Consider the following 15000-nt stretch of genomic DNA (forward strand, 5'->3'; position numbering starts at 1 on the left):
GATAAATTCTTTGAGAGGTTTCCAATGGCAGTGCCCAGTACTCTATCGTTGATCAATGAAGGGTTGGTTCCAGTCCGCTTCTACAACTATTCTGGGCGGCCGGTTACAAGGACACAAGTGTGGGGGAGTTCTGTTCAGCCGTAGAGGGTGGCCAAGCAATACCGACAGCGCAAAACTATAGGGTTGAGTCCGCCACCGATGATAGCGGTGAAGGAACAGTGAATTGCAATGCAATGTCGGTCGATTCGGAGCCGAGTTGGGATATAGTTGACGAGATGGGGCAGCTATTCCCTATAGATAATAATCAGATAACGGACGATCAAAAGCTGAGCGTGTGGAAAATCATGGCCAAGCACTCTGACGCAGTATCCAGGGGACCACACGATATTGGCCACTGCACTAAGGCACAGCTTCGAATTAACACTGGGACTGCACACCCTTCAAGACTTCCACTACGCCGTTTTTCACCTCAGCGGGAGAAGTACATAAGAGAGGAGACACAAAGGTTACTTGAGAGAGATGTAATAGAAACGTCAACCAGTCCTTGGAGCGCTCAGGTCGTCTTAGCTTCTACGAAGGATGGCTCTTACCGGCTCAACCAAGATTGAGATGTATGCGCTAGTATTCAGGACAAAGACATTCTACCCGTATCTAGTCAACAAACAGTTTGGTGCTCGTCTGGATCACCGATCGTTAGTGTGGCTTCAGCACTTTAAGAATCCTAAACCTCAGGAAGCCCGATGGATTCAACACCTTCAACAGTACGACATGAAGATAGAGCATCGGCCAGGTCATCTACATGGCAATGCCGATGGCCTGTCCCGTCGACCTTGGCAAGAAAACCCCGCGTCTGACACACTTAGTGAAGTACAGAATTTTTGTGAACCATTGGTTGTTGGAGCAACTACCAGTGACGGCCGGTTCAACAGTTTTTGTCGAGGATGGAAACGAGCCGGAACCCAGACCGCCGCACCCACCGTGGTCTAGTGCTCACCTTAGGACAGAGCAGTCCAACGATAAGCATTTGAATGCAGTGCTACAGTGGCTTAGGGCAGGAAGGAGACCACCTAAAGAAGAAATGAGCGGGGCAGATCGGCATATCTGGGCTTTATGGGGTCAATACGATAGGTTGCTTTTGCAGAATGAGGTGTTGCACCGGCGATGGTTTGATGAAAAGACTGGACATGAAAGTCTGCAGGTGTGTGTCCCAGAGCAGTTAAAGGGTGCTGTGTTGCAGGAGTTACATGACCAGTGCGGACACTTGTCATTGCGTAAGACTACAGACAATGTGCGGAAACGTTTTTACTGGGTTGGCTACACTGCCGATATTGAACTGTACTGTCGTCTTACTTGTCACACTTGCGGCTCCAGAAATGGACCAATACCACGCGTGAGAGCGCCCATGCAACCTATTAAGACGGGCTACCCACTAGAGAGGATTCAGATTGACATTCTCGGCCCCCTCCCAGAGACCAACAAAGGAAACAAGTATGTCGCTGTTGTGGTGGACACGTACACAAAGTGGCCCGAAGCGTACGCCCTACCTGATCAAGAGGCTAACACGGTCGCCCGGACTGTCATGGACAACTTCGTATGCCGCTTCGGTTGTTCTCGTGGAATACTCAGCGACCAGGGCCGCAATTTTGAGTCTAGGACATTTCGTGGCTTATGCAGCTTGATTGAGTCCGTCAAACAACGGACAACGCCATACCACCCTCAGTGTGATGGGGGTGCGGAACGACTTATCCGTACGGTTACCGGGGTTATTGCCAAGGTTGCGGAGGAGCAAGAGGAGTGGGATCAGTACCTCCCTAAGGTCCTCCTGGCTTTGCGTGCATCCACCCATGAGACGACCGGCTTCTCTCCCAGTATGCTCATGTTCGGCAGGGAACTGAGATTACCTATTGACGCAATGAGGGAGCAGCCTCCTTCAGAACAATCGCTTGATTACCCATCTTTCGTCAAGCGACAGCAAGAAATTCGTAAGGAAGTGTATGGACGAGTAGGGGAAAATCTGCGAGTCAACCTTCGTCACCAGAAAGATGTCTATGACGCGCGCTGCAAGGGAAACGCAAAGCCGTACCAAGTGGGTGATCTGGTGTGGTTAGAGGAAAAGGCCGTTCCGAGGTGGGTACACCGGAAATTCTATCGCCCCTGGTCCGGACCGTGGCGAGTAGTGAAGGTCATATCTGACGTCACCTACAGGATACAGTGCGAGGAGGTCACACCCACACGGGGAAGACGGAAAACGAGAGTGGTTGTGCACTTTAACCGTCATAAACCGTACCTACGGAGGCCCCCTCAGCTTCAGCCGACATTGCATGACGTCGAGAGAGACGCTGGCCAACCTACGGATCTGAATGTTGGAAAAACGGCAAAACATCTAAAGAAGTTGCAGAGGCTATTGTTGATCTCGCTAAACAGATAGAGGGGTCTTCCGAAGCTCAAGTCATAGTCTCAGGACTTGTAACACGAAAGGACAAGCTTAATGATAAAGTCTCAGAGGTGAACAAGCACTTGACGAAGTTTTGTCGTCAGAATGATTGGAGATTTATTGAACACAATAATATAAACGAAAAGGGGTTAAACCGTGGAGGTCTACACCTGAATTTTGCAGGTAACAAGCGTATTTTTAAGAATTTTTATCATGGTCTAGCTCATTGAACTTTTACTATGCCTTCCATTAATGCCGTGCCGTTGGAAGGCAACAGTCAGGAGTCATCGAGAAGTCCGACTCAAAATTCTATTGATCGTTCTCGAGTATTGCCCTCTAAACGCGGTTTTAAGCTGGCCTCGCTGAATATAAATAAATTGACCACTCATCTTGATGAACTCAAGATCTTTCTCGTAAGTAACGATATAGATGTTCTCGCAATTAACGAGACTAAACTAAATGAATACATCACCGATAATGAGGTCAGTATCTCTGGTTATGATATAGTTAGACGTGATAGAACTACATATGGAGGTGGGGGCGTTTGCTTTTATGTAAAAAGTTAATTAACTTTTCGGTGCGCAACGATCTTTGCATGGACAGTCTTGAGAACCTTTGTATTGAAATACGCAAACCTCGCTCTAAATCATTTATTGTTGCTACGTGGTATAGACCACCTAATTCGCTTGTTGGTATATTTTCACCTTTTGAAGAGTTGATTGGGAAATTGGATTCCCTTAATACTGAATTCTACCTTTTAGGGGATCTAAATTGCAATATGGCCGCATCCCAGTTTGACAGCGATACACGCAAATTATTAACTATCACGGATGTTTATGGTCTTCAACAACTCATAACAGAACCAACAAGAATAACCGAAACTTCTGCAACATTGATTGATTTAATTTTTACTAACTGTCCTGACAAGGTGTTATGCTCAGGTGTGCGTCATATTGGCATTAGCGATCACAGCATGGTCTATGTCTATCGAAAATTAGCCATTAATGGACAGAGTAAGGGTCACACTAATATAACCTATAGGAATTTTCGAAGTTTTGACCGTGATAAATTTCGTAGCGATGTTGCATCTCAAGATTGGGATCACATAAACAATTCTTCCAATCCAAATGATGTGTGGAATGAATGGAAGGAATCCTTTTTGGCTATTGTTAACAAGCACGCTCCATTGAGAACCACTCGTGTTCGCGCGCGGGGTTCTCCGTGGATTACTTCTGAGCTTAAAAAACAGATGCACGATCGAGATATTTTGAAACTCAGAGCAATTAGATCAAAAAATCCTAATGATTGGGTTCACTTTAAAAGACAGCGGAACAAAGTCAATAGTGCGACTAGGCTAGCGAAGCAAGTTTATTATCAAAATATGCTAAACGAGCATAAGGGTGATTCCCGCAAAACCTGGCAGATCATCAATGAGCTGTCTTCCCGAAATTTCGTGGAAACGTCTGTGAAACAACTGAATGTAAATGAGCAATCAGTAACAGCTCCAGCAGAAATAGCGCACGAATTTAATCGTTATTTTGCTACCATTGGCCCGAAACTTGCTAGTGATATTCCTTCTTCAGATGGCAACAGCTATCTGAATTATCTCACTAACTCGGATAAGGAGTTTCAGTTCCGCCCAACCTCCACAAATGAAGTATTTTCACTGCTGAATAAACTGAAAAAATCAAAGGCAGTCGGCCTTGACAAAATTTCTTCTCGACTTATTCGTGAATGCGCGGATCTTATTTGCAAACCGCTGTGCTATATTTTCAATCAGTCATTAAATGTAGGTGTGTTCCCAGACGACTGGAAGTGTGCACGGGTCACTCCACTATTCAAACAAGGGGAACGTGATGACCTAAACAATTACCGCCCAATTTCCGTTATCCCGGTTATAGCCAAAGTGTTCGAAAGAATAGTTTATAACCAATTATATGCGTACCTAACAAAGCATAACGTAATATGTAAATGCCAATCTGGTTTTCGCTCTATTCATTCCACCGTTACGGCTTTACTTGGGGCTACGGATACTTGGGCTTACAACATTGACCGAGGAAAAATAAACGCTGTTGTTTTCCTAGACCTAAAAAAAGCTTTTGATACGGTTAATCACGAGATCCTTTTATCTAAATTAAATAATTACGGCATACATGGCATTTCTTACAACTGGTTTAAGTCCTATTTGGACAACCGCACTCAAAAGTGTTCCATTAATGGATCACTTTCTAAAACTTGCTCACTAAGTTGCGGCGTCCCTCAAGGGACTATTTTGGGTCCATTGTTGTTTTTGCTATATATCAATGATCTGCCAAACTGTCTAACGAATTGTATGCCATGGATGTACGCAGATGACACCCACCTAACATATGCGGGTGACAATACAGGCGACATAGAATCAAGACTTAACCATGATCTAGAAAATGTTAAAAAGTGGTTGATAGCAAACAAACTTACCCTGAACATGACAAAAACCGAATTTATGCTGATTGGATCAAGGCAGAGGTTGTATGCTCTCACAAATCCTCCAATTCCCGAGATTAATGGTGCTCCTATCACTCAAGTTTCTATTGCTAAATCCCTGGGCGTGCTTATTGATAATAATCTTAACTGGAGTAGCCATGTCGATAAACTGACAAAGAAAGTAGCTTCTGGAATTGGAGCCCTCAAACGTATAAGGCATCTCGTTCCTCAGACGACATTGCGCTCTATTTATCACGCTTTACTTCAACCGCACTTTGACTACTGCAATGTCGTCTGGGGAAACTGTGGTATCACGTTACATGACAAATTACAAAAACTGCAAAATAGAGCAGCCAGAGTTTTGACCTTCTCTAATTTTGATGCAAATGCTAGCGAGCTATTCAAAATTTTAGGCTGGAAAAATCTAGTTAGCCAGCAACAAATTGCGCTGGCCACAATGGTCTATAAGTGTCTTCAGGGGCTAGCACCGGAATATCTATGTTCTAAATTTACAAACCGCGAATCTGTTTATAGTTTAAGAGACTCTGAAAGAAAGCTTAATGTTCCGTTTCCGCGGACAAATTATTATAGAAACAGCTTCAGCTATAGAGGTGCTACTGTCTGGAATAGCTTACCCCTCAAAGCGAGACAAGCAGAGTCTCTTGGGCTTTTCAAAAATCTGATTAAAGACATATTTTAGTATAAAGCACGGCATTCATGGAAAACAGCTTTAGAATTAATATAGTATTATAGTAATTGTATTTTATTGTAATCATTTTAAAATTTTACCTTTTGTAATTTAGATTTTAGCATTGTTTGTAATCTTAGCTGATGATTTTACCGTGCATAAATAATAAAATATCATATCATATCATATCATATCAGAGCGTGCTGTGTCGGGGTTACCGTGGGCTCGCGCCGCAGATGCTCTGCCTGGGGGCCCCGCTCCGACTGAGAATGCCGCAGCTGTCAACCGTGAACCGGACCCCCAGCCGAGACGTTCAAGAGACCGCCGTGTCCCTGCCTGGATGGTAGACTTCCTTTTAGGGGAGGACATTGATAACGCCCTTCCTCCATTAGGGAGGGGGGGTGTGTAACGTTGCTAAGAGACTAGTCTAGCCTCGCCCCAGGACTTCGGGGCGATAATCACGTGCGGTTCGTTGAGAAAGTGTAGACGGCCATTTTGGCTGTGCACTTGTTGTAGTTGTTTCGAGACGTTATTAAAGAAGAGTTTGATCACTGTTACAGTTGTATTCGTCTTTTCTGTTATGTATTCAATAAAAATAAATAAATAAATAAATCCCCTCCTCCTTCCCCGGGCATTTGACTGTCTTCTGTGCCCGAGTAGGGAAAATTGAACCGGAAGTGTCAGGATTTTTTGGGGGAGCGTAATTTTTGGCTGCGCAATTCGTCTTTCTCATACTATAGAGTGAATACAATATGGTACGTTCTCCCCCCCCCCCCCCCCCATTTCATTGTTAAAGCGCTGAAAGCTGTCCGTTTCTCAGGTTTGAGCAACACTGAACAATTTAAAATACAGGTAGTCGTAAACGCTCTAGGCTCAGATCTGTTGTTGATAAGTATATAGTTCCCTCGTTAAACAACCTTTGCCCTGTTTCAGAGTTAGAGCAGCTTATACTTGCTTATTGACATTGTCCGACTTAATTAATTCAATTTTCAAGTTACTTTTAATCGTTTCAATATTAAAGTTGTGTTTTTGTGGCAGCTCAAGTCTGGTAAAAACGGCATCATTATATCAAGGATCACGAAACATGTGTTATACACAAGCTTTATTAAGACGACAGGAGCCGACGACGATTGTCTATGACAGACAAATCCGACAATAGGGTAGGGCATTTGTACACCATTTTGGCCCGAAGGAGTGGGAATTTGAACGATTCAATCTTCAAAAGTTCAAATGCCCGGGCGATGTTAAAGTTTCGAGTAGATCGGCGCATTATTGCAGCTGCAGGTCTAAGACACAGGTCGCATTCCACATGTCAGTGTACATATCACTGTGCTGCAGACAAATAAACAACACCAAAAGTGTCTCCTAGCGCTAATCTTTCAACAAAAATGTTGTTTCAGGTCTCGAGGAAACTTTTAGTTTGGCTTAGTTTTGGTCATTGGAGCAGCGACCTCTAATCTTGAACAGTGGAATGTGACCTGTGTTTAACAGACCCTCTTTCATTGCAGCTGTCACACGAGTCAACAGCGCCACATACAACTGCTAAAACAACCACATCAATAATCTGTGAACCCAATTGCACAATTTTTGTAACTTGTAACACAATCTGACTTGGTGAAAACATTGAACAACAGTAACAATGCTCGCGGTAGGGAATTACAATTTTGAGGCGCCAAAATACACCAAAACGAAAAGGTACCTAAGAAATAAAATCACTTCATTACCTTTGCGTATTTCAAACACCATTACGTCCTTTTATATATCCAGGGATCGCTATTCCTGAGGTCTAAGGTGCACAACAAGCGTACGTGAAAAGCCAACGTAGCTTTAAGTGGAATCGAAGCCTGATGTAGATCTGTACGAGTCCGCAAATGATACCAGAACCGCAAATGATCCCCATTTTGGACCGCAAATGATCCCGAAAAAAAGTGAGGAATGGCATGGAGGATGGAATGGTCTGGATAGAGAATTAATGTGAAGAGCGCTTTTATGGCTCACACAGGTTTCTGCCTCCTTATAGTTTTCCAGAAAGACTGAATTTTGTTTCTTTCCACGCTGTTATAAATTTGCCACATTTAATTATCGGACACAATTATCAAAAACTAACTTGGACGCAGTTCTAAACTGATTGTAACCAGGGGCCCGTTCCTCGAACCCTGCGAGCAGAGTCTCTTTCGATCTTCCTAGAAAAATCGGCTCTGCCAGCGGCCTCGATTCAGGGACATTTCGTATTGAGCATGCAGATGTCTTTGGGTGTCAGTCACGCATGACCAGTAACTGCAAAACCACGAAACGAAAACAAACAATCGGGATATTCGAACAACTCTGGCAAACACACGCAGGGTTCGAGAAACGGGCCCCTGGTCACAATCCGTTTAGAATTGCGTCCAAGTTAGTTTTTGATAATTGTATCCGATAATTAAATGTGGTAAATTCTCAAGTGTATTATGGCTTGACCAGTCTAATTATTATGCATATTTTCATTTGAAGGGAACGCATTTGTCCAGAACTTATGAAACTTGGCAGGCACTTAGTTATGGGTATTGTTATAACTTTTCCAAAATGTTCCGTATTAAAATTCTTGTCACGTGACCCGAAATCGACTTATAACAGTTCTATTTTTTACTCAAAAATGGGGAACCGTCAGCTACATTATATCAATTTTGTTTCTTGATTATTCGATGGTGTTGTTATTGATTTGCCAAAACATTTTGTATCGCATTTTGGTCACGTGACCCTATAACAACTGTAACGTTTATATCCTTTACTCAAAAATGGGGAACATTTATATTTCAAATTTTTGAAAAAGTTTGGCATAAGCTCGTTTAGTATAACTGTGCCTTCCGAATTCCACCTTTTAATGTGGTACACCGTATTTACCTTTTAAGATATTTGGATGTTTATCATGTCACGTAACCTATTTTCCTTATGTTCATTGCTCTTAACAGGTGGACATAATTAAAAGGGGGCATGACAAAGCTTTTGGGTGGGGTCAATAACAAACTGTCTGCTAAGTTTCATGGTCATTGGACAAATGCTTTCCTTTAAATAAAAATATGCATAGTAATTAGGTTGGTGAAGCCTTAATACACTCGAGTTTATAATAGCGAGGTAAGAAACAAAATTCAGTCTTTCTGGAAAACTTTAATAAGACAAAAATCTGTCTGAGCCATTTTAAGTGATTTTTAATAAAAATAAGCGCTCTTCACATTAATTCTCTGTCCAGACTATTCCACCCTCCATGCCATTCCTCACTTTTTTTTCGGGATCATTTGCAGTCTAACATGGGGATCATTTGCGGTCCTAGTACCATTTGCGGGTCTGGGATCATTCGCGGTCCTGGGATCATTTGCGGACCCGTACATATCACCGAGCAACGTGAAAAAACGGGGAATTATTTTAAACTGTTCTGCTTGTTAATTTGCGGCTGCTTCGTGCTGGACAGCCACAATTTTGAAAATAATTAAACACGAATTCTGTTCTCTCTCCTCGCTAGCCGCCATCTTTCTTTCGACATTAAACCAATCAGAGATTACTTGAGAAAACCACGAATCAGCGATCTTTTTAGTTCACTGTGTGCCAGGGTCTTCTCTCTACCCGCCGCCATGTTGAAAGCCGAGAAGACCCTGGGAACGAGGTTGCCCTTTGTGAGAAATCTGAGCTTTTTGATTGGTTAATTTGATTTTCATACCAATTTATCAAATTCCGGTGATCGACAACTTCTGTCGACATCATGTGTCGATGGCAAAAACTTAAGCGAAGCTTGAAAATCGAGGAGGATTTTGAGATTGCGGAGCAGTCCTTGCGTACGGTGAGAAAAACTAAAATTTAAATTGACCAATCAGAATTCAGAGAGCGGGAAAAACTGTGCCATCCGACGTTACGTCACTTGTTCAAAATTAAAGGGCCAGAAAACCATTTAAAAGATTTTGTGGCAACTGTTTTGTCAACAAACGTAGGCGCCAAAACTGGGTTGCCAGCTAGGGGCGATTCAATCGTCAGCTGTTGTGCTGTTGTGCTTTTTTTCTTACTAATTTGAGACGAATTCAGTCTATTATTTTCGAAGAAAGTGTAAAAAGTCGTCAAAATTGTATTGATAATGTATTTCTTTGTATTAACGTCATGAAAAGGGACTTTGATGGCGTCCTTTCCACAGGGTAGATCGACAACAACGTCGTTTAAGCACAGAAATGCACCATTTCCGGTGAAAGGGCAAGGGATTAACAGGATAGCACAGTTTTGACTACCACGTGCACTGCGGGCGCGGGTTCCGTATGCAAGGGTGTAAATGAGAAGATTTTTGGCACGATTCTAGCAAAATTATTGCCCAAGGCTGGAAATCGAGAGACCTTTGGAAGTGGCAGAAATTCGGCTTAAATCTGGAGGCACTCGGCCCTGAGGGGTCGGAGAAGGTGCACGCCTTCTCTATATCTATTGTATCTGACGACGCGTCAGTGCTGAAAGGGAAAATGGGGAGTCCCAAAATCCCATCAAATTACTCGGGACAACGCAAAAAAGTTATCTAGCTGTCCATGAAATGGCAGGATTTTCCTAAAGAAATGTCGAGAACAGAAGTTTTTATGGAACATTCTGAACATTTTCCTTGATCAGTTAAATCTGCCGTTGCAACTGTCTCAAATCTCAAATAGCGTGACGTTTATGCACGGTTGTCTGCCTCCAATGGTTCAAGTTGAGAGGAACTGGAACGAGACAAGCTGGTATTCTGGAACTTCGGCAGGGACAAGGTTAACACATGTAAGTAGTTATTTGTCCTTTCTTTTTTCACATTGAAAGTCCTTGACCGCAATATCCATGAATGTAAGACTTATCGATTGCTTTAGTAGTATATACAGTTCCAGGTGTTGAAAGGAAGCGTTAGTTTAGCTGTCAACCCGTCTATCTTCGGCCACAAGTTGTAACGACGACTTGATTACCGTTGTTGTGTCACAGCATTCTTCTAGCTGTATTCAACAGCAGACGACGGAGCGTATTTTGTATTGGGGGGGCTAACAAGCAAGTGCCGGAGGCGCTAACTTGTAGCTTGTCCAGCGGAGAAAAGTTTGAAATCTTGAAACTCGGAAATGCTACTTTCAGTATATCAAAATAATTAAACGTTGATCAACCGTAAAATGACAAATGTTTTACTTCTTACTTTTATTTTGATATTGGGGGGGCTAAAGCCACTCCCAGCCCCCCCGGCTCTGCCGTCCCTCTCAACCCACCTAGGTGTTTATCTCAGCAACCGTTGTCGGCTGCCGAATCAATCACAACCAAACGATAGAAAAATTGTGAAGAGAAAACCGTTTCACTCATTTTATGCAAATTTCTTTCGTTTGACCTTTAAGTAAAGAAAAAATCGCGAGAAGGGAAAACCGACCGCCTCTACATTTGAGGTCATCCGAATATACTCCTTTCTGAACGCCGCTCATCACATGAGGCCGACCCAAATCGAATTAATATAACTCTTGCATTGATTCACACACGGAAACAAAGGCTCAAAATGCCACTCGTGAATATTAATGAACTGATACGCGTTAACGGAAGCCGGAATCAAATCTCTGTTCTGAATATATATTACACCTTGAGCTGTTCATTTTCATTGGGCACCAATTTGATGGTCTTGAAGAAGTACTTTTTTTTAAAATTCAAAGTTGGTTTTATTTGCATAATGTTTTTCCCTTCCAAAACTAACACTTCTTAGTGAAGCCTTAGCGGAAATAAAGATGCTAGACGCTCGATTCTTGTTTCTCCCAAGTTGAATACTGATGCCCACAAATAAAAAAGCATAATGAGGAAGGTTTTGCGATATTTTCTAAAACTGCCGATTTCACCCTCATTCAGTTCTCCCTTGTTCTTTGTAGGTTTGCCTAAGATCTGAATTGAAGACTACGAATACGAAAATACTAGAGGACTTATTTTGCTCGAGGAAAATGCTAGCTCTAAACTGTTCATAATCAGCAAAATCTGTTCATAATCCCAGTGTCTCGAAAATCGTAACTAAGCAAAGTAAGGGGAAAGCAATCGAAAGTCCTAGGTGTTTAAACAGCATATCGAAGATCGTAGCTGTTCTCGAGCTATCGAAAATCCTAGGCAATCTTTGGTTCTTCTAACAGATATTTAGAACAAAGTTGTCGTTATCCCCTGATTTATTACACCTTGTGCTGTTCATTTACAGTGTCGGTAAGGTAAATATACTTTCATTGAGACCAAAATAAACTACATTTGCGCGAAAGAAACGTTTAATGACGTAATTTTCATTTCAATGACATCCAACATCATCATCAAGCAAAAAAAAATATTCAAATGAACTTCATTCATGCAAAATGACTTTACATGACAATCATATTTGTAGACAAGAAATTCAGTAGCGCGACTTGCGATTGAAAGAACAAACAATTCCTTTTTTAAGGATCGTGACTAAAACACCACTCGAGTAACATATGAGTACACAAGAGTACATAGGAATGCAGGTTATATACGAATACATTGGTTACATACGAATGCATAGGAGCAATAAACATGAAATGTACCATTTTTTCTCTTTTCATTTTCATTTTTACGTGTGCTCGAGTCATGTCTTGCATACACACGCGAGCGCGCGCAAGGTTCAAACGCGCGCGTACACTACGAGCCACACGTGTATACCAAAGTACAGACCAAAGCTCAGCCTCGAGAAGAAGCGGTGTCTGTGCACGAAGATGTGAAACAAATCGGCTTGGTGAGTAAGTTGATGTGTAAATTATTTTAAAATCAACTTTTAGCTAGGGCAGAAAGGATTCATCAGGCGGGAAAAGCTTTACTGTCCTGACTTCACTGAAAGTTAACAGAAAAAGCATTGAAATAAGGCCATTTATCTCACTGGAGATTGCGTTAAATATTCAGGAAAAGGGATTTACAACTTCCAAAACCATAACAGACTGTAAAGAGTGAAAAATATGAAACATTTTGTGACACCAGGCTTGTAATTTGGCGTCAAAAGTGGGTCACCGGCTCCCGGCATAGCAACTCGCTCGTAGTTCGTGGAGTTTGTTTGTTTGTTATTTATTTGTTCGAGCAAGTTGAAGTATTGGCAGCTATTCAGCTGATGTGGACTTGCTATACCCACCCACCCATACACTCACAAAGGAAAGCCACAACACCGGGAACCTCATCCCCTACTCTTCTCGAATAGTGTGTGAGTTCTTTAACGTCCCACAAGGAACTTATGAACATGCATAAAGATATTTGTGAGACGGGGCCTACGGTTTATACTCCTTATCCGAGAAGACTTGAAAGTGTAATCCTTTGCTGATGTTATTACAAAGACAGTACTTTCCCCTCAGTTATTTTAAAACCCTGAGTGTTGGTCCGGCCGGAGTCGAACTCACGGCATGGCATCCCTGTGCTCAACCAATTGAGCCACCGGTGCGCGGTTCAAGTAGGGTAATAGTTGTGTTATTTTGAGCAAACTCCTCGGCAAATTAAACCCGGAATTCTCAACTTAACTATTGGAAGAGGCCAAGGCAACTTTAGCATTGCCTTTATTATTGTTAGCTTTGAAGGAAAAGGCTATTATCTTTATATTTCGTTAGGACAGCTAACTTTTGACTGCCACTCGTACTGCGGGCGCAGCCGCCGGATGCAAGGCGCACATGTGAAAATGAAATGTGAAAAATGGTAAATGTTTTGTTTATTACCCTCCTGTCATCGTATGTTGCGCCTTTGCATTCGTGTATTAGTATATAAACTGTACATTACCATATTTAGTCGTGCGTACTCGTATGTTAGTCGTGTGTGCTCTTATGTTACTCGTATGTTACTCGTATGTACTCGAGTGTGCTCGTATGTTACTCGTATGTACTCGTGTGTACTCGTATGTTACTCGAATGTACTCGTAATGCGTTTTAGTCACGATCTCTTTTAAGAACTATTTCCGTGAAGTTAATTAATAATCTTTAGTACAATGAGACAAACATTACAGCCAAAATAATATTTACTTTTCGAAGAAAGAACCTAAAATATGCCTCAATTGCTTTACTATGAAAAGCAGGGTGGCAAATCAGTATGTTGTCATAAAACGACTGACCATTGTCCACGTTTCGTTGCCGTGATGGTCACCAATATTTCGTTGTAGGGCTTACAGCAACAGCTGAGTACGATAATTGCCCAAAGCAATTCCTTCTCCCATCTCCTCTGTTCAGTTTTCGTTTTATCTCAGGACGGCTGATGTCTGCTTTGCTTGCCGTTTTCAGATGGCATAGTCTAGTCGTTTCTGAATGACATCAGGACGACAAATAAATGTTGGTGTACGGGTTCCGTACGATATATGCCACTGTGTTACATGAGACAAGATTCCTTCCAGAGTTCTTGCCACTGTGCGGTAGCAGATTCTCTAGTTTTCAAAGCAGGCATCTCAATTCTAGACTTCATATCATTATCTACCCTGGCATAGCTTGGGCGTCTATCGTCCGTGATTAGAACTATCTTCTCTTACATATCTCGACACAACAGCTGACACAATACTTCAGGCTGTGGAAGAGTATCTGCAACTAGCTATCAAATAGACTTCCTTGACATCTTCAAAGGCCCTGATAATCTTTTTGCGGTGTTCGAATGGGATGCTATTTTTTCGTGGCATTTCTGGGGTACATATGCGCCTACGTACTGAGTTGTACGCAAAAGGTGACTGCCGAATTCAGCATAAGGGGAGGATTAGATTTCATCTTCAAAGGCCCTGATAATCTTTTTGCGGTGTTCGAATGGGATGCTATTTTTTCGTGGCATTTCTGGTGTACATGTGCGCCTACGTACTGAGTTGTACGCAAAAGGTGACTGCCGAATTCAGCATAAGGGGAGGATTAGAAAAATAAGAGGAAAAAGTACGTGTACATGGTCTTTTGTTCTATAATCAAATTTTCGTTGAAACTTTGGCGAGATATCTTTGTTCAAAAGAATACATAAGGAATCCAGAATCCGAAATCCGAATCTGGAATTAGAAATTTCAAGGTGAAAAAGAAAAGAAATTAAGCCCTATTCACGTGGAGGTGAGGTAAACCCGCTCAGCCGTGGTCGCGTTTAACTATGTAAAAGCTTGAAGGTGGTGTAACCCGCCAACCCGTGGTTGACTCGTGTCACAATATGCTGCCTTTGGCGGAGGCGTGGCAGCATTGAAAGTGATAGCATGAAGCCAACGCTCTGAAAAGTTGAAGCAAGAGTAGCTAGTGAGAATAGAAGAGCATTAACCGCCAAAATGCGTCCTTCACCTGCCATTTTGCCTTGTCAGAGCTGGGGTTTTTTTTAGTTTAAAAAAATCCATATTTGGATGTAATGTAGCTCGTGCATTTTCCCGCAAGTGCAGCTTCAATCTTATTTTTGTCCATATTTGGGCATAAACTTGGTGTCCAAAAAAACTCCCAGCTTTGTTCCAAGGAAAGGA

General features: G+C 42.3%; 1 long non-coding RNA gene across 1 annotated transcript in view; it reads left to right on the plus strand.

Moving 5' to 3' along the window:
• The first annotated feature begins 10234 nt into the window (after window positions 1–10234).
• The window catches only part of LOC138007008 (uncharacterized), a 6670-nt gene continuing 1904 nt past the window's right edge, over window positions 10235–15000 (plus strand). Inside the window, exon 1 of the long non-coding RNA XR_011123978.1 lies at window positions 10235–10340. This is a non-coding gene — a long non-coding RNA (uncharacterized lncRNA). The remainder of the gene's footprint in view (window positions 10341–15000) is intronic.

The sequence above is a fragment of the Montipora foliosa genome, chromosome 6, assembly GCF_036669935.1.
Source record: "Montipora foliosa isolate CH-2021 chromosome 6, ASM3666993v2, whole genome shotgun sequence".
In the NCBI taxonomy this organism is placed as follows: domain Eukaryota; kingdom Metazoa; phylum Cnidaria; class Anthozoa; order Scleractinia; family Acroporidae; genus Montipora; species Montipora foliosa.